The sequence below is a fragment of the Arvicanthis niloticus genome, chromosome 5 (assembly GCF_011762505.2).
Source record: "Arvicanthis niloticus isolate mArvNil1 chromosome 5, mArvNil1.pat.X, whole genome shotgun sequence".
In the NCBI taxonomy this organism is placed as follows: Eukaryota; Metazoa; Chordata; class Mammalia; order Rodentia; family Muridae; genus Arvicanthis; species Arvicanthis niloticus.
The window spans coordinates 84,343,313-84,365,012 of NC_047662.1; the positions used below are offsets into that span (position 1 = coordinate 84,343,313).

The following is a 21,700-nucleotide window of genomic DNA, read 5'->3' on the forward strand; positions in this document are numbered from 1 at the left end:
TGAGGACACATGTATGGGTGTGTATGCGCGTGCATGCAAGTGCACATAAAACTCAAAGATTGATATATTCCATGTGTTCCTTGACTTGTCTCTGTCATATTTTTTGGAGCAGTCTCCCTCTGAACCTGGAGCTCCCTGACTGGCTAGCCCATCTGGCCAGCAAGCTCCAGGGAGCCTCTTACCACCACCTCCCTCCAAATGCTGGGATTGCACGTTCACACTGCTGTGCCTGCATTCCTACACAGGATGTGGGGATTCAGACTCAGGTTTTTAGGCTCATTTAGCAAGCTTCTTTTATTCATTGAGCCATCTCCCCAGCCCTCCACTCCAATTCTTACTGTGGGGAGAGAGGAAACACCTGAGTTTGGGGCAGGAAGATATCTGGTTCCATATATTTTGGGTAGCAAAGACTCCTTTAATGGAGACACCATATCCTTCTTTTTATTGAAATGCATATTTCCTTTCATCTGACTTTTCCTGTTTAACAATAACTCAAATTTTGATTCACAATGTCCTCAAATTGATTGCATTAATGACTCAATTAAATATATATATATTTATGTTCATTATATATATTATTATATATATTTCACATATATGAAAGCCTTATGGCCCCAGAAAACATAAAATGTTTACATTTCCATTTACAAACACAGTATTCATTTAGCTATGATGTCAAGATGATTCTGGTGGGTTTTTGGCTTCTTTCTTTCTCTTGGCCATAAGTTTATCATATTCCACAGCCTCCTTATTTTTATTAGCACATTGTTTCTTCAAAGCAGTGGGTTTGTCTGGGTTTGTGTTACAGGACATGTGAGATAACAAGACATGGACTCTTGGGTGCTTTGGTCCTGGGCGTCTTCCCTTTCATTTAAGTGCTTTCTGAAAGCATATTGGTGGATGATCTTTTTTTAGAGAAATTGAAAAGCTTTAGGATTTTGCAAGCTCTTGGGGGATCCCAACACTGAGGCACACTGGTGCCCTCACAGCGGCAGTCCAGGAATATCTTTCTTCCCTTGTTTTCTAATAACAAAGTTGAGAATGCTCAGATTGTCATTCACAATGCATTCCCAGACAGACCGATGCTTCCTGTCTCCAGTTATCTTGGTCTATAAGAATGTCCCTTACTCAACAGCGAGCACACTCTGCCATAGGTCAAGACACTTTGCTTCATGGGAAAACCTGGTTTGTCACGCCCACCACTGATCTGGACCACCCAACCCTTTACTCTACCGAGTGCATCAGCAGCTACTTCTGTGCTCATGTGCTTCTCATAAAACACACGAAGCGTGCATCCATCATCCACCTCAATGAGCTTTTGACCAGTGGCTGGGAAGGAGACGTTGAGCTTCATCTTGACTAAGCCAACTGTCTAGGAGGTGCCATGGAAAAAGAGCCATATGTATTTATTTGCTTTTCCTCAGACTGGGTGTGAGATTTATTATCAAATATGGTTTGATAGGGGTGTGAGGACAGCCCTGTTAGAAGCCCTAGGGTTCAGTGCTTCCAGGTGAGCATGATTGGGGATATATTTGACCCTGGCTATCAGGGATGAATGGTTTCTCAGCTCTCACATCTTTAAATGTATCTGTATTAGAGAAGCCCCACTTCTTTGTGATATGGATCTTTTGGTAGTGAGGGGATTTGAACTTGGATCTATGCAGGGCCTCAGTCACATGTCATTCTGCAGCTTAGGGTGAATGGACATGATGACCTGGCCAATGTGACTCCTGCCATTGTTCCCTGGGCACTCCCACCTACCTGTCCAGAGCCTACACTGGAGACAGCACTGAGATCAGAGATACAATATATATTAGAACATTGCCTCCAAGGTCCCTTAGGGCAATCCATACAGAAAATAGACTTGCTATTCTACCAAGGAAGATGCTGTTCACAGCCACTGCAGACCAGGCCCCCAAAAGTAAAGGTTGGCTTAACTGGTTGCATCCAAAAATTACACTGGATATTGAAATTGTATTGGGTATATTTGAAGAAATGTTAATAATTATCAGCTGTAGCATGCTGTATCCTTTGTAACCATTTAAAACAACAATACAGTCTTAAAAGCGTGTCATTATGGAGATTGTTCACAGTTCCTTTCAAGGCACATAGGAAAAAGATGTACAAAGGCCTCTGATTGTATGCAAGCACTTTATACAGGTGAAGCTCTTGAACTCAGAGGGTAGAAAGGTCATATAGCACAGTAATAACCAAGCCAGCCCCACATGCAAGATCTCAGAATTCCTTATTTGGCCTGTGTATTAGCTACTTTTCCCTTTGCTGTAACAAAATGCCCACCAAAAGCAACTTAAAGAAGAAAGGGTTTTGTCTGACTCATGGTTCCAGAGGATGGACAATTCTGGGGGTGAGAAGACAGCAAACTGACAGCAGCTGGAAGCCCTGGTCACATCCTGTCCACAGACAGTCAGGAAGTGGAGATTGCTGGTGTTCAGTCTTTATTTTTAGTCCAGGACACCAGACCCTAAGATGGTGATGCCCACAGTTAAGATGGATATTTCAGCTTCATTTAGCTGCATCTAGATAGTCCCTCACAGATACGCCCAGAGGCTTGTCTCCTAAGGAATTCTAGATACTGTCAAGTTGACAGTATGAACCATCACGGCACTTTACTCCTAAGCAAAACTAGCTCTCCATCTCAGAGAGATGCATACAGTTCCGGCACTCAAAAGGAATCAAAGACATTCATCTAGATCATGGGTTCTCAACCTTCCTAATGCTGTGAAGCTTCAAAACAGTTTCTCATGTCGTGGCGACCCCCAACCATAAAGTTATTTTTATTATTTCATAACTGTAATTTTGCTAGCTATGTATTATAATGTAAATATCTGATATGCAAATTGTCTTAGGCAACCCCTGTGAAAGAGTTGTTTGACCCCAGAGAGGTCACAATTTATAGACTGAGAACCACTGATCTAGAGCACCCTTGCACTGCAAGGTCAGGAGCAAGTAAGAACATCAGAGGCTAGTACCCCTGCATCAGCAGCACAGCACACACCAAGAACTAGCAACAAGGCAAGCAGGCCCCGTTTTTGAGCCTGAGGAGACACAGGAATCTGTCCAGGACACTGTAAAGTCTGCAGCCTCAGCAGAAAACCACCAACAGTGTTGGGTGTTAAATAGAACATGATCACTGCCAAACCAGAGTCAAACAAGTCTCCACTTTTCTTGCTACTATCTTCCTTTGTCCAAACCAACCAAAAGCCATGGGTCCAGGAAGCCAGGAGGCCAGGGAGCCAGGGAGCCAGAGAGCCAGGGAGCCTGGGAGCCAGGGAGCCAGCGGAAGGTACTTTCATATCTTCAATCCCCTTGGTCACAGTGTACAGGCCAGAAGGAGAATGACTCTATCACATGCTCTGTTTTGAACTGGACATTTGTGCATCCAAAAAAGGACACAACAATAAGGGAAAGCCATGGCAGAACCAAGAGATCTGGCCCTAGAGGATCTGAAAGCGCATTTTGCTGAGGTAGAACGATTTCCCTGGCCCTATAGAAGGTTTTTATTCTTCTTCTTGTAACTCTGATGCACACATATCTAGTTATTTGAATGTTATTAATTCTTTGACACCTTCTTTCATAGGAAACTGATCCTTATTTCTTTAAAAAAAATTGCCTGATTAAATCTCCATTTGTGAAAGCTTTAATAATCTGCTATAAGCTTTAACCAAACTCCAGAACTGAAGGGGAGTCCCTGAAAAAAGCAATACAAATGGACGTCTTTAAACAGAAATTTATTATTAAAGATAATTATATGAATTATTAATAGTTATCTATTAAAGTCAGATTAATCCTGCTATAATTAGAACAAAAGAATGTATACAACTGCCACAAACCAAACTTTAAATTCCCTTTTTAAGTGACTTGTTATCCCTTTATGATGACACTTGCGTTCTCTAGGGGCAAGGAGGACCTAGTACTAGGGATGAAGTGGGAAATCAGATGGGTGGTGAACCCAAGCCACCACCTGGGAAGCAGAAGACCCAAGGTCAGGTTCAGGCTGACTCACTGACTAATTGTCTAGTCTTGGCTAATGCCTTTCCCTCTGAACCCAACTTTCTTCCTCTGTGTCGCCTCCAGGATCTTTTACACTTGAGGATGTCCTTAATTCTAAAGCTAGAATAAGGAAGGTGAAAATGTGTTGTCCTGAGGTGTCCTGTCTAAGCGAAGAAATACTTGTAAATCGATATAGCAGCTCCACAGAATGGTAGAAAACTGAAAACATATGCTAAGGATCAGGATCTTGGTTTAAAATGATAGCCTGAATTTGAAATTATGGAATAACCTGATATGGTGGAGCATGCCTGTAGCCTTAGCACTGGGAAGGATGTGAACATGAAACTTCAAGGACTACCTCGTCACAGAAGTGAATGGGCAAACCAAACTATTGAATGCTGGATAAGAAGAGCCAAAGGGCAGTGCCTTAGCAATGCCTCAGCCTGGGTGCTTCAGAGCACACCAACCCAGCTCTGCTGGAGTGTGACAAACTGTGAGGAAGGACAGCGGTACGTAAGGCTGAAGCAAGGGAGGTTTCTTGGGTCTGGATTAGAGGCACATGCATGCGATAGCACACATGATAGGTTGCCTTTGGTAGCAGTTGAGCGTGGAGGTGAACAACTCTATTAGTCTGAGATTCTGGTCGTGGTTAGGGTAAGCATATTTCTGGTTGGGGCTGCACGTACAGGCAGCAGAGACCAGATGATGTCACAAGCCAAAATATACAATTCTGGGTGGCTCCCCAGGCGGCACACATGGGTAGGCAAACCAGAAGGGCTGAGCAGAGAGGAAATGCTGGAGTAGACTTGAAAGTGCCCCAATTTTTAAGTCTGTTCTCATGCCTCATGGTAGATGTCAGCAATGGATGAAAGCCTTACTTGCTTGAAGTGTTATATCAACTTGGACAGTCTTTGACTACTGAAATACAGACCCAGGACTGGCCCTAAGGATGATATCTCTAAAAAGAAAGGCAAGAATCAGAATAAAAAATTGAATATGGGGAGATGGCTGAGTCAGTAAAATCTCTGCCAAATAGACATGAGGAACTGAGTTCAAATCCCTACTACTCATGTAATATAAGCCAGACACATGGCAGTTTGTATCTAGAATCCCAGCACTGGGGAGACCGACACAGGCAGACTCTGTAGCGTACTGTGCAGTTAGCCAAGCTGAGTGGAAGAGCTCCAGATTGAGTGAGAAACCCTGTCTCAAAAATTCAGATGGAGATTGTCAGAGAAAGACAGGCAACATTGAACCCTGGCTTCCACACGTCACACACACAGACACACACACACACACACACACACACACACACACACACACACACACAGCCACAAAAGAGAAACAATTCTGCACATTTAGAAAGGACATCAACTTCAACCCTGCTTTTTCTTATAAGATAATGGAAACCAAAAGGGCTTATTAAAAAGGACTGGGTGAGAAAACACTAAACCTGCCAAGAGAAGAATTCCACAGTAATCAAAAATATCCTTCAAACAAAAGCTAAATAAAGACAGTCTCAGATTAAAATATAAGTCGGTGGATAAAAGGGCCAACAGCAGTGATGGCTCGAAGACTTGTCTTACAAGACTTTATAAAAAGTCCTCTGGGCAGAAAGGGATTGAAAGCAGATGGTAATCAGAGTCCACAGGAAGAAATGAAAACTGCCATAAATGATAAATACATGAGTTAATATCACAGGCTCTCCTCCCATTTCTGTTCTAGTCCCTGAACTTTTGAAAAAGACATACAATTGTATAAAAATAATATTACCCATCTATAGTTATGTTTATTCCACGTTACTATATACATACATTAGCACATTAGATAAGAGAGGGGGCAAATGTAGCTAGGCAAGGGCAAGGGGTTTATATTTTCCCAGAATTCAGTGCACACTAGTTAGAAGTCCCCAGGGGCAAATTGCCACATGTATTATAACCATAATGAAGCCAATAAGAAAATAACTAAGAAATCTGTAGAAGTCAAAATGCTATGAAGAAATACTTATTTGTTACAAAATAAGGAAGTAAAGGGACAGAAGAAAAGAAACAGATATACATAAAAAGTCCAAAATGATAAATATAACTGACATTACAACTGAACGGTCTCATCACCTCAGGCAGAAGGAGCAGACTGGACCACAAAGTGCACCTAACTGCTCCTTAGCAATGATGAATGTGAGAAGACCCCAAAACAAAGCATGGAAACGGACAGTAGACAGAAGAGGTGGCTATATTCATATTGTGAAAGCAGATGTTTAATAATACAAAGAAGTATAGCAATAATGATCATATATACCACATCTTCAAAATACTTACCCATAAGGTTTAAGCAGTATTACCAATCAACTGATGTAACTAACATCTTCTGAACATTCCATCCAACAAAGGCAAACTTCACACTCTTTTTGAGCAATATGGACCATTTCCCAAGGTAGACAGTAGATCAAGCCATAAAACAAATCTCAATAAATGCAAACAGATCGAAACAATATAAACTGTGTTCTCCAAACACAATCTAATTAAGTCAGAATTTAACAATGGAAGGGAATTTTGGAAATGAATAAATATTAGGAAATTAAAAGATCCCTGGAAATGACAGACTTGTTAATGAAACCACAAGGTAGCTAGACAAGTGTCTTCTGCTTGCTGGGAATGAAAACTCACCAGTGCTTATGGAATGCAGCTAAAGGTGTCCTGAGAGGAAAACATGTATCTGTGTCAGAGATAAGATCTGCAGTGCATACAAAGTCTTATCAAAACTGTTCTTGTGTTTGTATCAGTAATATGAATTTTGGCCTTCAGAAACTATATGAAAGAAGGAAAACAAACAAACAAACACACAAAAGAGTAAATAATAAAGATAACAGGAAAATGGAATGAAATAGAAAGCATAGGGATAGGGAAAATATACTCAGAAGTTGATTCTTGGGGCTGGAGGATGGATAAGTTCTGTAGCTACAAATGCCTGTTGCTCTTACAGAAAACACGATTTGGGTTCTCTGTACCCATAGTATGCAACTCACAGTTGCCTGTGATTCCAGCTCCAGGGGACCCAACACCTCTGGCCCCCACGGTCATGTGTATCCATAAACACAGAAACACACACTCCACACACACAGAGGAATAATTTTAAAAAAAATATGTCTTTAAAAATGTCATTCTTTGAAAAGTTCACATGGACAACCTTTAGCTAAACTAGCCAAGAGTAAAAGATAAAACACACAAATTACCAAAGTCCAGAAGGATAGAGGAATCCAAAGAGATGGCTCATCAGCCCAGAGTACGCTCTTGCAAAGACTCCTGGTTCATTTCCAGAAGCCATCAGGCAGCTCCCAATACTCTACAACTCCAGCTCTCAGTGATCTAGTGCCCTCTTCTGGCCCCCATAAGTGACTGCACTCACATGCATATCCCCACCCCCACCCCTGCATCATGCACACACAAAATAATCATGGGAAACTTTACCGAAATGAAAGGATTATAAAAGAATATCTGACCACTTTGTGTCAGTTCCTTAGATACTTCAAGAATTCAAGTGTTAGAAAAAAACAGATGATCAAAATGAGTCAAAAAGAAACTGGACACTAAAATAGACATATGGAACATACATAATCAAATAATCTAATTAGCAACTAAATTCCTCTACAAAGAAAGCACTCAAGTCTTGAAAACTTCATTGGTGAGCTTTGTCTTACATTTAAGAAAATCATAGTATCAGAAAATATAAGAGGAAGAAATTCCTTTCCTTTTTTTCTTTTTCTCTTTTGGGATATAGTCTCACTATATAAGAGGCTGCCTTCTAACTTACTATGTAGCTCAGGCTGGTCTTGAACTCCTACCTCCTGAGTGCTTTTATTGTGTGAATGTGCCACCACACCAGGCTATGCTTACTAACTTAACTATACAGCCAATCTTATCCTGAGACTAAGCAAGACAAAGCCACCATAAGAAAATTACAGGATGTCGCCTCTTCTGAATCTAGACATAAAATCCTCAACAAAGGCTGGCAGAGTGAGCACAACATATTCAAATAATACACCCTAACCAAGAGAACTTTATCCCAGGAATTCAAGGTTGGTTTAACATATGAAAGTCAAAAAAGTATTAAAGGAAAAAAATTAAATCTTCACAATTATCCCTATAGATTCAGAAAAAATATCAGGCAAAACCTTACAGCTAAGGTTATTGGTGAGATACCAAAAAGCAAGTAGGAGAGGGGCATCTTCAAGTCAACCATGGCTGCCATCTTACTTACAACCTTGAACGAAGGTTTTAGTGCTAAAACCAGGAACAAAGGAAGGAGATTTGCTCTGTGTAACCACACAGGCTGGTTCCAAACAAGACAGACAAATCCACAGGAAGAATGATTCCCTCAACTGAGAGATGCTGGGAGCCTCTGCAACCAAGTTCCCCAAGCAGCTGAAACTGAGAAGCATTTGGAAACATGGTAGTAGAAGGCAGAAAAGATGCACAAAAGTAAATGATCTTTTGACCAACAGCCTGACCAAGTGATTCCAAACACAGTAAGATAAATTCAGCCCACCTGCAATAAGATACAAAAGGAGTATAATGTTTCCTATAGTTTAACAAAAGAAGTGCTGGATGTGTACATTGGCAACTGTAAAATGTTACAGAGGAAAAACAAAGTAATTCAAAGTAATAAAATAAAAGACATCCCCAGCTGTACCACTCCTGGGCATATACCCAGAAGATGCTCCAACATATAACAAGGACACATGCTCCACTATGTTCATAGCAGCCTTATTTATAATAGCCAGAAGCTGGAAAGAACCCAGATGTCCTTAAACAGAGGAATGAATACAAAAAAAATGTGGTACATTTACACAATGGAGTATTACTCAGCTATTTAAAACAATGAATTCGAGAAATTCTTAGGTAAATGGATGGAACTAGAAAATATCATCCTGAGTGAGGTACCACAATCACAAAAGAATACACATGGTATTCACTCACTGATAATTGGATATTAGCCCAGAAGCTTGCAATACCAAAGATTCAACTCACAGACCACATGAAGCTCATGAAGAAGGAAGATCAAGTGTGTGTACTTTGGTCCTTCTTAGAAGGAGTAACAAAATATGGAGACAAATATGAAGGAGCAAATATAAAGACAAAGTGTGGGACAGAAACTGAAGGAGGGGCCGTCTGGAGACCATTCCACCTGGGTATCCATCCCATGTGCAGCATCAAAGGTAACTAAAGGATAGGGGGATCCTGGGGGTTGGGGGAATGGGGTAAAAGGATGCTGATGTCAATGTCAGGAAGTACATGCTGACAAGAGCCTGATATAGCTGTCTCCTTAGAGGTCTGCCAGAGTCTGACATATTCAGAGGCAGATGCTCACAGCTAACCATTTAACTGGTCATGAGGTTCCCAATGGAAAAGTTAGAGAGAAGACTGAAGGAGCTGAAATGGTTTGCGGCCCCATGAGGAGAGCAACAATACCAACCAACCAGAGCTACAAGGGTCTAAACCACCAGTCTGGGAGCACATAGGGAGAGGCCCATGGCTCCAGCTTCATATGTAGGGGAGGATGGCCTCGTTAGGCATAGGTGGGAGAAAAGATCCTTGGTCCCATGAAGGCTGGATGTCATGTATGGGGGAATTCGAGGGTGGGGAGGTAGGAGTGAGAGGGTAGGAGCACATCCTCATAGAAGCAGAAGGAGGGGGGATGGGATAGGGGGTTCCTGGGTGGAGGGGGGGTGAAAATGGGGTAAAAGGCTAACATCTGAAATGTAAATAAAATATCCAATAAAAGAAAAAGAAAAAATTCAGTGAAAAATAAATAAATAGATAAATAAATAAATAAATAAATAAATAAATAAATAAAAGACATCACATGGTCATGGATTTGAAAACCAAGTGTTTTCAGCACAGGCCCCTTCCAACCACTCTGCAGACCCACCCTTTTCATGAGGAACTTATGTTCATAAGCCTTTTGACTCACTCCTTCCTTACTAGGTGCTTATGAGGACTAAACGGCTATCACAGCATCTATCACAGCATAGATGCTTACTGGATGCTATCACAATGTCATCACGACATGTCACAGAAGACGGAGCCAATGAAGAAGAGAGGAGGTGGGGATGCCTCAGTGTTACCTAAGAAGGAGGTGTGAACTATCTTAGTGAGGTATCTGCATTTCTGTTTCAATTTGATCACTTTTGCTAAATTTAATTATTCTCAATTAACTTCCCACTTTATTTTGTATTAATTGCTATGAACAAGTTAAACTTATTCCATCAAATGGCCAATAAATTTGTGTCTAAGACAAAGGATTATCCCAGACCATTTTCCAGTTGATATGCATGGAATGAAATTTTGTGACACTGAAATAATTCAAAAACATTTTAACTATAGTGCGTGTGTGTGTGTGTGTGTGTGTGTGTGTGTATGTATAAATGCATGTGATGCATGTGTGTACAGAGGGTCAGATGACAACTTACAGAAGTCACTTCTTTCCTTCCACCATGTGGATCCCAAGAAGATTGAACTCACATGGGCAAGACTTGGCAGTACCTTTACCTTCTGAGCCATCTCGCCAGCCCCAATGACACTAAAATCTTTAGCAAACTTGTTTAGTTTTTTTTTTTTCAATGGCTTCATTGTAGGGCCTAAGGTATCCCTGCATCTGTAAGTACAATGGCCGGCAAACATGACAAAAGTGTTTCAACTTGAGTTCATATTCCGGAGAGGAAGGCAAGTGAGAGACAGATGCAGAGAGTTCCAAACAACCAGCTGTGCTGTGTGTTAAGTCTTGTGAAGAAATAAGTCAGGATGAGGATATGGAGTACTATTTGAGCCCGGAGCACCACACAAATCCTCTCAGAGAGAAGGGAGGAGATTAACCTCAAATGTTCTCTCCTATGTGGGACCTAGGTTTAAGGCATGAAGTAGGATGACTACTTGGGGTAGAGATGACACTGTGGGAGGGTAAGGAGGAGATAAAGGAGGGGGCATGGAAGCCAATGTGGGCAAAATCAATGATACACATCTATTAAAATGTCTTAAAGACACCCACTATTTTGTACACTAAGACACAATTAATTTTTAAAAGTTGGACCCTGACCAACTGCAGTTTAAAAATATGAGGCAATGGGGTCCTTTGTTAAATACTCTTTGGAGGGTTTATTGGTCAATTTTCAGGGAGCATTTCTGTGAGAAAAATGTGGCCATGGAACCCTCACCTCCAGAGTTTTGGCAAAGCTGCCATTCTTTAGATTGAGGAAGTACAGACTGGAGTCCTCTGGGAGCAGAGGACATGCTGGTCCTCATAAGCCAGTGTTTTAATGCCTGGGTACACTGTGCTCAGAGTTCATAAGCCACACGAAGTGCGAGTACACTTCCACACAGGGATTCCAGCACAATTCTGTTGCCACCTAGAAGGGTTGCCCACTGCCAAGATGGAAATGCAAGCATGGAACAGCAAGAAGGAACATCAGCCTACCTTCACTGTCTACTGATGGCACATCGGCAGCTATACCAACAAAAACAACAAAACCATGGCTAAAGCAGGAGAATGGGCATACCCTTACCCTGAAGCTTGTGTTTTATAAAAAGCTCAGTTCTTTTTCAAAGGGGACAGGGGCTTTATTGGAAAGCACCAGCTTGAGAGGCAAGATACCTGGGGCTTGGGCCCATGTCAATAGGATTACTGGGTGCTCTTAAGTAAGCCACACCTCCTCTAAATTTGGTACCCTCACAGATTTTAGGGGAGTTCTTGGGTCCCACTGTGACATGAGTGTAAAAGAAAAGGAGACAGTGTTGGGGTCCAGGTAATGTCCTCCTTTGTCACCAGACCTAACTCTTCTAATATAATCACAGAATAAAATGCCAACAACAGTTAATGATCTACTTACTGGGCCCAATTCTATCAACTTCATATACACCATTTCAATGAGAGATGGTCAAAACAACTCCATAATGTGTGTTTGCTTTGGGTACCAAACTTACAAGCAAGGAAACAAGTTTGTAAATACACAGCCAGTTGTCCAGGATCACACCATTTTTATGACTGCTCTGACAAGGGACTGTTGTAGTAATTATTTAAAAACGGCCACCAGTCATGCCGACTGTCTAGGCTGTGGTGAGTCTGCCTAGCTCAGCCGCCATGTTCTGTGGCTAAGGGCCACGTGTATGCTGCAGCTAGAAACGGCCAGCCAGAAACACCAGCCCTGCCACTCAAAAGACACCAGTGTGGGAGATGGCTCTGCCAATCTTCCATGCTGTCTCCACAAGGCTAGGCATTGCCCAAACCATCCCGCCATCCATGCGGGCCCAGTAATAAAATGAGACTCTAATGCTTAAAAATCAATCAAAGGCTTTATATGTTTGGTGATGCTCAATAACAATATGCTCATACAAAGAGAGTTGTTTCCCAATTAGCTAACCTAAATAAAAGTTGTTATCAGGCGACTGCTCTCCATACCTGCATGGCTCTCCATCTTCCTACATCTCTGCTTTTCCTAGCTCTTCCTCTTCCTTTTCCTCTTCCTCTCCTTACTCCTCCCACCCTAGCTCCTCCTACAAGGGACTACGTTCAAAGACCTTCTAAGTCTATATGATCCAGCTGGAACATACATATGCCCTGGAGGGCAGACAAGTTGACAAATCAAAGAAAGATCTGACAGAATTAGTTGAAGAAAGGATATGCCCAACTCTCACGAGAACAGACAAGAAAGAGAGGCTACTTAAAAGCAGGATAAGGAGAGAAGTGAGGTTGATTTCAGTTGAGTTTCTGTAGTTCTGGTCAGGTCCACGCAGTTCCTGCAGACAGTGCAATTCAATACATGAGTTCAGAGGCAGATTTTCCAAGCAGAGCAATTCAGTCAGAAGCCAAGAGAAGACAATTTGGATCAATCAGCTTAGGGAAGAGTTTGAGTCAGAACGGCTGAGTTGTTCAGAAAGAGCTAGAAAGGACGGATTTATTCAGCAGTATGTCTCAATGGCTGAAAGATTCTAGGCTTAGGTTAACAGATGGAGGCTGGAAGCTGAAGCCTTCAAGGTCCAGGCTTGCAGAAGATTAGATTGTACAGAGAAGCTAGATGCTTCCAGGCTTAGGCTTAGGCTTAGGGTTAGTTAGATAGAAACAATCTGGGCTCAGCCCAAGCCAAGTACTCATAAAGCTTGGGTGCAGCTCTCATCTCATCCCTTCATCAAAGAAAATACAAGAGATATTTACAATATGTATTGTAAGAACCTATCCATGTCTAATATTGAAAATTTTAGATCAACAAAAACATCAAGAAGTAAACTTGTATTTAAGCCCATCTTCAAGCTATTAGTGTTATAGTAAAAGCTCATAATTATTGTCTGTGATTATTACCTTAACTATGATTACTATTGCAATGAAACACAATGACCAAAAGTGTTTATTTCACTCACAGTTCTATATAACAGTCCGTCATCAAAGGTAGTGAGAGCAGAAACTCAAAAAGGGCAGAAACCTGGAGGCAGGAGCTGATGCAGCGGTCATGGAGGGGTGTTGCTTACTGGTTTGCTCAGCCTGCTTTCTTATAGAACCCAGGGACACCAGCCCAGGGATGGCACCACCTACAATAGGCTGGACCTTCCCCCATCAATTACTGATTTAAAAAAGGCCTTACACCCCAGTCTTATGGAGGAATTTTCTCAACAGAGGTTCCTTCCTTTCAAATAGCTCTACTTCATGTCAAGTCAGTATAAAACTAGCCAGTATGGTGATACAGATGAATGGATAGTAAGCTTTTTAAAACAACGAAATCCTGATCAGTGTGTTGCTTGGAATGATACTGTATCTTGAAGTCAAAAGGTATATATCATATTTAAGGATAGCTAAATAGTTTGTCAGTATGAACATGCCTTTATTTTATGGTATCTTTGTTATGTCATGCAGCATAGAAAAACATTCACATATAATATACATAAACATTAAATCCATATTGTTGATAATTTATGGGGTTTTTTTGAAGGGGCGATGATTGTTCATGCATTTTGAGCGCATTCATCTTATCGTGGACCTACTGGAATATTTCCTTAAAGATGAAACTGTTGGGTGAGTGAGATGGTTCAGTGGAGAAAGGAGCTTGCTGCTAAGTCTGATGATTTAAGTCTGACCCCTGGAACCTATATGATACTACATGGCAAAAGGAGAGAATAAACTCCAAAATGGGCTGCCATCTGACACATACCTCCTGTGACACCTGTGCATATGTATACACACACGCACAAATAAATAAATAAATTTAAATTCTTTTAAGAAATTAACTGTTGCATCATGGATTGTGTACATACCTTTTGTAAGTACATGAACTTGGTCACACACACCCCTGTGTCCATCCCAAACACTTCTAATTTATACTTTTCTTATTCCTAGCTTTAGCCAATAGATAGTACAATTCCTTTTAATCTCAGAAAATATGGTAGGTAGAAACTGGATTCCAGAGTTTTGGGGTTATTTGCTTGTTTTGTAGTACTGGTGATTGAACCCAGAACCTCACTGACAGCTGAAGGAGCGCTCTTGTATGCAGGCATCCCATTGACTCAATTCTTTCTCTACAGCCAAGTCAGGCATCAGTTCTCGCTTCCCAGCTGTCAGTGTTGACTTTCGAGTAGGCTGGTGTCCACTCTTCTTTTGGAATGTCCGACTTATCAATCTGGCTTTTTCCTTACTTCATGCATTCCTTTTCTGAAGCCATTTTCTTACTATGTGGTCAGATCCACCACTTTGTGATGCTTAGAAGAGCCGTTCCTGTCTCATGATTACAACTGTTCTTCTGTATTCTTGTAGTTGCTCTAAACGTCTCACTGATGTTTAAATCTTTAATGTTGCTGGGATTTATTTTGGTGTGTGCTGTAACTTAGGCATCTTAACTTTTCCCCCCAAATAGTAGCCAGTTGTACCGCTATTTATGGAATAATTCTTTTTTCATTTTAGAATCTGAGGTTATACATATCGGGTCTTTGGGGGAAAGTATCTGTTCTGTTTTATTTATGTGCTTGTTTATTCTGGTCTGAGAACGGCGCTATTTTCATACTGCAATTTTAATACATATTAGCATTTAACAGAGCAGACCAGATATTCTGAATGTTCCATCCTTCCTGACTCCCTCCCCATCTCTCTTTTCTTTCCTTCCTTTTTGCATATACTTTTTAACAAAATTTAATACCTACATAATGCCTTTAAGATAATTATATCAAGTATAAAAATAACCTATTTTGATACACATAGTATTAAATATAGACCATTGGACCATTGAACCCTTTGTTTTAGAAAATAACATAGTTTCTTTTATACCCTGAATCAAGTTCTGCTCTTCATGTTTGTCATACATATTTTATTAAATTTAAATTGCCCTTGTTACTCTGGACAATCAGACACAGATATAGAGGTTGATATTCCCATACACATAAGTGTGTGTGTGTGTGTGTGTGTGTGTGTGTGTGTGTGTGTGTATACATGCTTATGAGTAGATTAGGCATCTTCTTTGATTTCTCTTCTCTTTAGTTTTAGAGACAAGGTCTCTCACGAAAGCTAGCTGGCCTTCCATGCCTCTTGCCATCACCTTCTTGAGGCTGTTATAACAGACAGGCACCACTATACCCAGAATTCAACATGTGCTCTGGGGATCCAAACTCAGGTCCTCAAGCTTGGATGGCAAACACTTTGGTGACTGAACCATCTCTGGACCTCTTACATATGCAGTTTTAAATTGCAAAATATTTTAAACTTTGTTTTTAAACCACACATATGTGTGTCTGTATATGGGTATCTGCACATATGAGCACAAGTACCTCTGGAGTCCAGGAGATGTTGCTAATCACATAGAGCTTGAGTTATAGTGAACTCTGGTACTCTCTGCAAGAGCAGTGCCTGCTCTTAACCACTAAGCCATCTCTCCAGCCCCAGCAGCAGAACATTTTAGCAACAACTTTTTCTTATTCAATACCACTAGTAACTTTGATAGTTTTTCATTTGTTCTTTTTGGCTTTCATATGGCCTCACATGCCCAGAAGAATGAAGACTGTAACTTACCTCATTAAATATTTAAAACCCTAGGCAAGATCATTTTTCTAATGGTGCTGTCCAGCTGCCTGACCTGTCTTTACCTTTTGAAATGTATTTGAACGCTGGTAAACAATGTATCAATTACAGCTAAGTGCAGCAAGACTAGCTAAGGATACATGTTCTAATGTCAATTGGTTACTTTAAATCCATGGTACTAGCATGTGACAACACCTGCTAAAATAACTTAGTCCTTTATCACAGTAGCATCTTAGCAATTTCTTCTGCCATTTTGTCCTATTTCAGAGATAGCAATATGGCTTTCTGGCACACTTCAGAAGTTTATACTATATGTTTAAAGCAATGGTTATAGCATGCAGGCTGGTGGCCTTAAGGATTCCTCAGGGGTCAGTGAGGAGAAGACTACTTCTATAGTTGCAATACAAAGACTCATTTGCCTCTTTCCCATTTTTAGCATGGATGTTTTTGGAATGTTCTGAAGTCTTCATGACATAAGGTAGTCCATGTGCAGGGAATGTTCCAGAGTTTGCATGACATGAGATAGTCCATCCTACTGAATATGCAAGCAGATGGGAGGGGCCAGCTGATTTCCATTAAGCCAAACATCAAAGTAGTTTATAAGAGGACAATGACACTGCTCTCACTATATTTTATTTGTTTTGGAAAATATAGTTATTTTCACAAACATTATTTAGGTTAACATTGAATAACTTTATTATTGTTAGTGTAATTAAATAAACAGGCAAAAAAGTAATGTTCTGTCTTTACTTCTAACATGGGAAATATTGATAGCCATAAGTCACACAAACCAAATTTCTATAGGTATCTTAAATAATTTTTAACAATGAGAAAGTATTTTGAGAACAAAAAGTTTGAGAACTGTGGCTTTAGGCTAAATTACGCAATTACTCCTGCTTCTAAATAGAGCCGTTCCTGCTTTGGTTTTGCTGTTAGTGGGCTGTAATTAGTTGTGTAAGTAGTAATTGTGCAGTGTTTTGATGTTTATAAATTCAAGACTTCATAATAAAATATTAACAATGAAATCCAGATTGAAGATACAGCAGAGTTTGGGATAAGTTCCTTCGTGTTCTTAAGTATTTATAAACATGACTTTTCTGCCTGTGGGAGAACAAAGAAGCCACATTCTCAACATTAAACCACGTGGGGAAACAGCCTCGGATACTGTGCAGAGACCAGAAACTGAGACCTTTAGAAACTATAGAAATGGTCCAAAGGAGAACACACAACAGAAATGAACACGATGAAGACAGCTGTAAGCACCAAGCAGAGACTCTGATGAGCTCAGTCTGTTTCCCAGATCATAAGAATGCTCAAAACTTGTATATTTATAAGTTCAAAATGCTTGCCATACAGGCATAATGTTTGATCCCCAGAACATACAGTAGAAGGAGGAACCCAACTCCCCGAAGTTGTCCTACATACACACACACACACACACACGTTAATAGTATATAGAAATTCAAAGCAAAAAATGTAGAGGACTAGAAAGATAGATCAGTGGTTAAGAGCACTGGCTGCTCTTGCTAAGGACCTGGGCTTGATTTCCAATGCTAGCATGGTGGCTCACAGCCAACTGTTCCTACAGTTCTTTGGGATCTGACATCCTCTTCTGACCTCCAGGGACATCAGGCATGCATGTGCTGCACATACATACATGCAGGCAAACACTTATACACGTTAAAATGAAATCAATAAATCTAAAAAATAAATTTAAATGGAAACTATCATATTTCTGCATTTCACAAGAGTGACAATTATGTCCTGTTAAAATTTTCAGTTTAAATAGAGAATAATTTCTTTCATCAATAAGGAAAATCATAAAAATATTATGAATCAACTTCATATGATAAGTATTTGTAGTAAAATTTCTTAAAGCTTATCAAAATATTAAAGCAAATGAAAAACATCTAGAGAATATCATATATGTGCTTAAAAATAATTGTACATCCTCAGACATAAAATATTTAATAAATTTCAAATAAGAAATGCCATTAATATGGACCTATCATTGCGATCTAAATATATAGACATGCTTGTTGCAGAAATATTTATCTACTGAGAAATGAAAACAACATTTTGGAAAATATATAAATCAAGGCAGTAAAATGTCAATCATTATTGATGAAGCCTCAACCATTTCATATAAAATAGTTTTAATAATTTATTTAACACAGGAACTTCAAGAGTTTGAAGATAATTTAATGGCTTTTGTTGATCTCATGAGGCAGGAAGGAAAAGCACCTGAAATAATTTATCAAAATTTATTGTTGACACATGAGACAAATGGTCGTGGCGAACAATATTTCCATGGAAAACTTATTAGATTTTGTACAAGCCTGAGAAGAGCTGGAGAGAACCACAGTTTCAAACAATTATTATAGCAAACTTCTTGGATGCTTTAAGCAGGTAGTGTCTGACTCACCGACGATGGGTATCCCATGTGATGCCTGGCCTGTCTAAAGTAGGTAAGGGATTATGAATGTCTTCTAAATTAGCATTTGATTTATTGTCATGCATTCTATAGTATCAGGGAAAAATAATAATAGAGCCAAAGAGTTGAATGTTCCAACAGTGGGACTCGGAACACTCGGGTCCTGATGGGTTCCAAGAGCTGTTTGAAGTTTACCAGTTTGTCAACTTAGCAGAAATGGTGCAATCGGAGCAGACATTGAGAAAACTGCCCTCTTTTCAGAAAGATACTCCAGTGTAAGTTCATTTGAAAGTTAAATAGGAATAGTGACAGCTTAATGTGAAGTTTTACTAATGATTGGAGGCAGATGAATGTGGGAACACAGAAAACCGAAGGGGAGAGGAGGTTTGACAAACATAAAGATATTAGACCCTTTCTGGTGGGAGAAAACATTAATTTAAAGAGAAAATGAATCTGATCCATTAACGAACATAAAATGTACTTGGTGTTTAGTGTCAAAAGTAAAAACATAAAAAAATTTTTTCTTTACTTTTTTTTCTCACTAAATTGTGTTTGAAAGTTTATCATTACTACCAGTATGGCCACTATTTGGCTCTTAGGGCAAAGATAAATGCAGGTTGCTAAAAGGATTTTTGTAATTAAATAGAGTCACACATCACCAAGATAGCCTGAGCTAGGCTATCCCACATGTGCAAAGACACCACAGGACGTACTGACAGGCTTGGGTTGTTGCTGAGTCACAGGGAGACAGTCTTCACAGATGACCATCTGAATGCTGCCTGTCCCTCATCAAGATGTGCTATGTGGCATGTGATTGGACAGCATTATAGTCTGTGATTTCTGTATGTCTTCAAGGATAATCTGAGAACGCAGAAATCAAGTGTTTTAAAGGTTTGGACTCGTTGCTACACACTCAACGGGAGCTGACAAATTCGTCGGCATTTGAACACCATTGTGATCTTAAGAGATATGATGAGTGGCTGGAAGAATTCAGGGTTCTGTGTGTGTCAGACTACCACTCACTTAATTAGTGATGGCTGTGTTCCTAAAATTGTACCAGCAACTTGGTGAAATCAGCAAATGGTTTGGAAGTTACTACAATAATCTGATAGCAACTTAAGTTTTAATCTCTAGGAATTGCAAGAAATTTTATGATATGTGGGTGAAACGGCTTTGTTTCCCTAGAAAATACGAAGGAATATTTGATATTTTTAATATATATTCATTTTTATTACAGAATCGTTATTTAGCCTTTTGAATGTCCATGTTTTTATTGGCCTTTATGGCTGAACTGCATTGGCAGGCAGTGATAGGATGAAATTAAGGTTGGGGGTCTTGTTGTTTTGGATTTTTTTTTTACTGGATTTAATTATAATGTGTTTAGTACTTTTTATAATAGTAATATTTTATTGAATGTAATTAAAAAATCAAATTTTGTGAGCATTATTTGTAGTTTACAAAGTATTTAATATTGCATGCCATCTTTGACACACTAACACAGTTAGTTAAGATAGTGACTTTTAATATTGAATTGGCCTCTTATTTTCATAATGAGCCCTATTCGGTGAGTATATTATTTCCTTAATGCACAGCTGGATTCAATCATCCTTTTTTTATCCACATTCCAAAGCCCAGTTATTTATTAGCTTTCTTTCCTGCGTTTGTCTATAAATGTTCTCAGGCTTGGATTTGAATTATCCCTGAATTAAACAACAGAGGCAAAATACTTTTTATTCTCTCATAAAAAAAAAATCATCTCACGCTCAATTACAGTTTTTAGTCTATGCAAATTACTTCCTGTAGTGGTTTGCATATGCTTGGCCAGTGGCAAATGGCACTTTTAGGAAGCATGACCTTGTTGGAGGAGGTGTGGCCTTGTTGGAGGAGGTGTGGCCTTGTTGGAGAAAGTGTGTCATGGTGAGGGTGGGCTTTGAAATGTCCTAGTGCTCAAGTTCTGCTCGGTGTAGAAGAGACCCTCCTTCTGGCTGTCTGTGGAAGACAGTCTTCTGCTGCCTGTGGATCAATATGTAGAACTCTCAGCTCCTTCTCCAGCACCATGTCTGCCTGGATGCTGCCATGCTTCGTGCCATGGTGATAACCGACTGAACCTCTGAAACTGTAAGCTAGCTCCAATTAAATGTTTGCCTTTATAAGAGTCACCTTGGGGAGGAGGAGAGAGTGAGAGACCTCTTGGAACGGGGATAGCGCGTGGGAAAGATGTAGCTGATAGATTTCCCTGGTATCATGGTGGATCTGCAAGGATTCGCCACCAAAGGAATCAGATTTAATAAGGATTACAAGGTTAGGTTTTAGTTGTTGCACCCAGAGATTGAGTTACCATTGTTTCTAAGAAAAAAAAAAAAGTCACCTTGGTCATGGTGTCTCTTCACAGCCATGAAACCCTAACTAAGACATTTCCTCTCTTTTATTTGTCTCCTGTCCCATGTCTCTCTGTCTCTGTCTCCTTCCTCCCATCTCCTAAGTGCTGAGACTGTGAATTGTGCTCTGTTTCACCTGGTTCTTTAGGCAAGGTCTAGAATTTGAACTAGGGTCCTCTCTCTAACCTTTACTGTTGGTTTTGTTTGTTTGTCTGTTTCAGTTTTTTAATCTCTTTTCAAGTCCATTTTAGAGAGCTAAGTCTTACAAATTTACTTTAATTTACTTTATCAAAAATTTCAAATTTTGAAAATTCATATTTCTTTTATTTTATGTGTGACTTTCTAGTGCATGTTTGTGTATTATGTGTGTGAGGGGGCAGAAGAGGGCAGTAGTGGGTGTTAGATCCCCTAGAACTAGAGTTATGGTTGTGAACAGCCATGTGGGTGCTGGGAACTGAACTCAGTGCAGCCAGTGCTCCTAACCTCTGAGCCATCTCTCCAGGACCCTGAATGGTTTTGTTTGTTTGATTTTGTTTGTTTGATTTTGTTTGTTTGTTTGTTTGCTTGCTTGCTTACCTAGCAGTTAGTTATTTCTGTGTAATATGCTTTAAAATGACACTTTTCTCTAGGTCTGTAGTTAAAGCAGTTTCACCATTCTAAATAGAACAATTTAAAAGCTAAGATACAATTTATATACCATAAAATTAACCCTTTGAAAGTGTACAGCTTCTTGCTTTTTGCTATATTCATCAACTGTATGACTATCGTCATGGCTTAATTCCAGAACATGCTATCACTCAAAGGAAACTTGGTGCCCCTTAAGCTCCCTTTC

General features: G+C 39.9%; 1 pseudogene; it reads right to left on the minus strand.

The window, feature by feature from the left end:
* Positions 1–1,819: 1,819 nt before the first annotated feature.
* LOC117709672 (small nucleolar RNA SNORA70) lies at positions 1,820–1,947 on the minus strand (annotated as a pseudogene).
* Between the last annotated feature and the right edge of the window lie 19,753 nt (positions 1,948–21,700).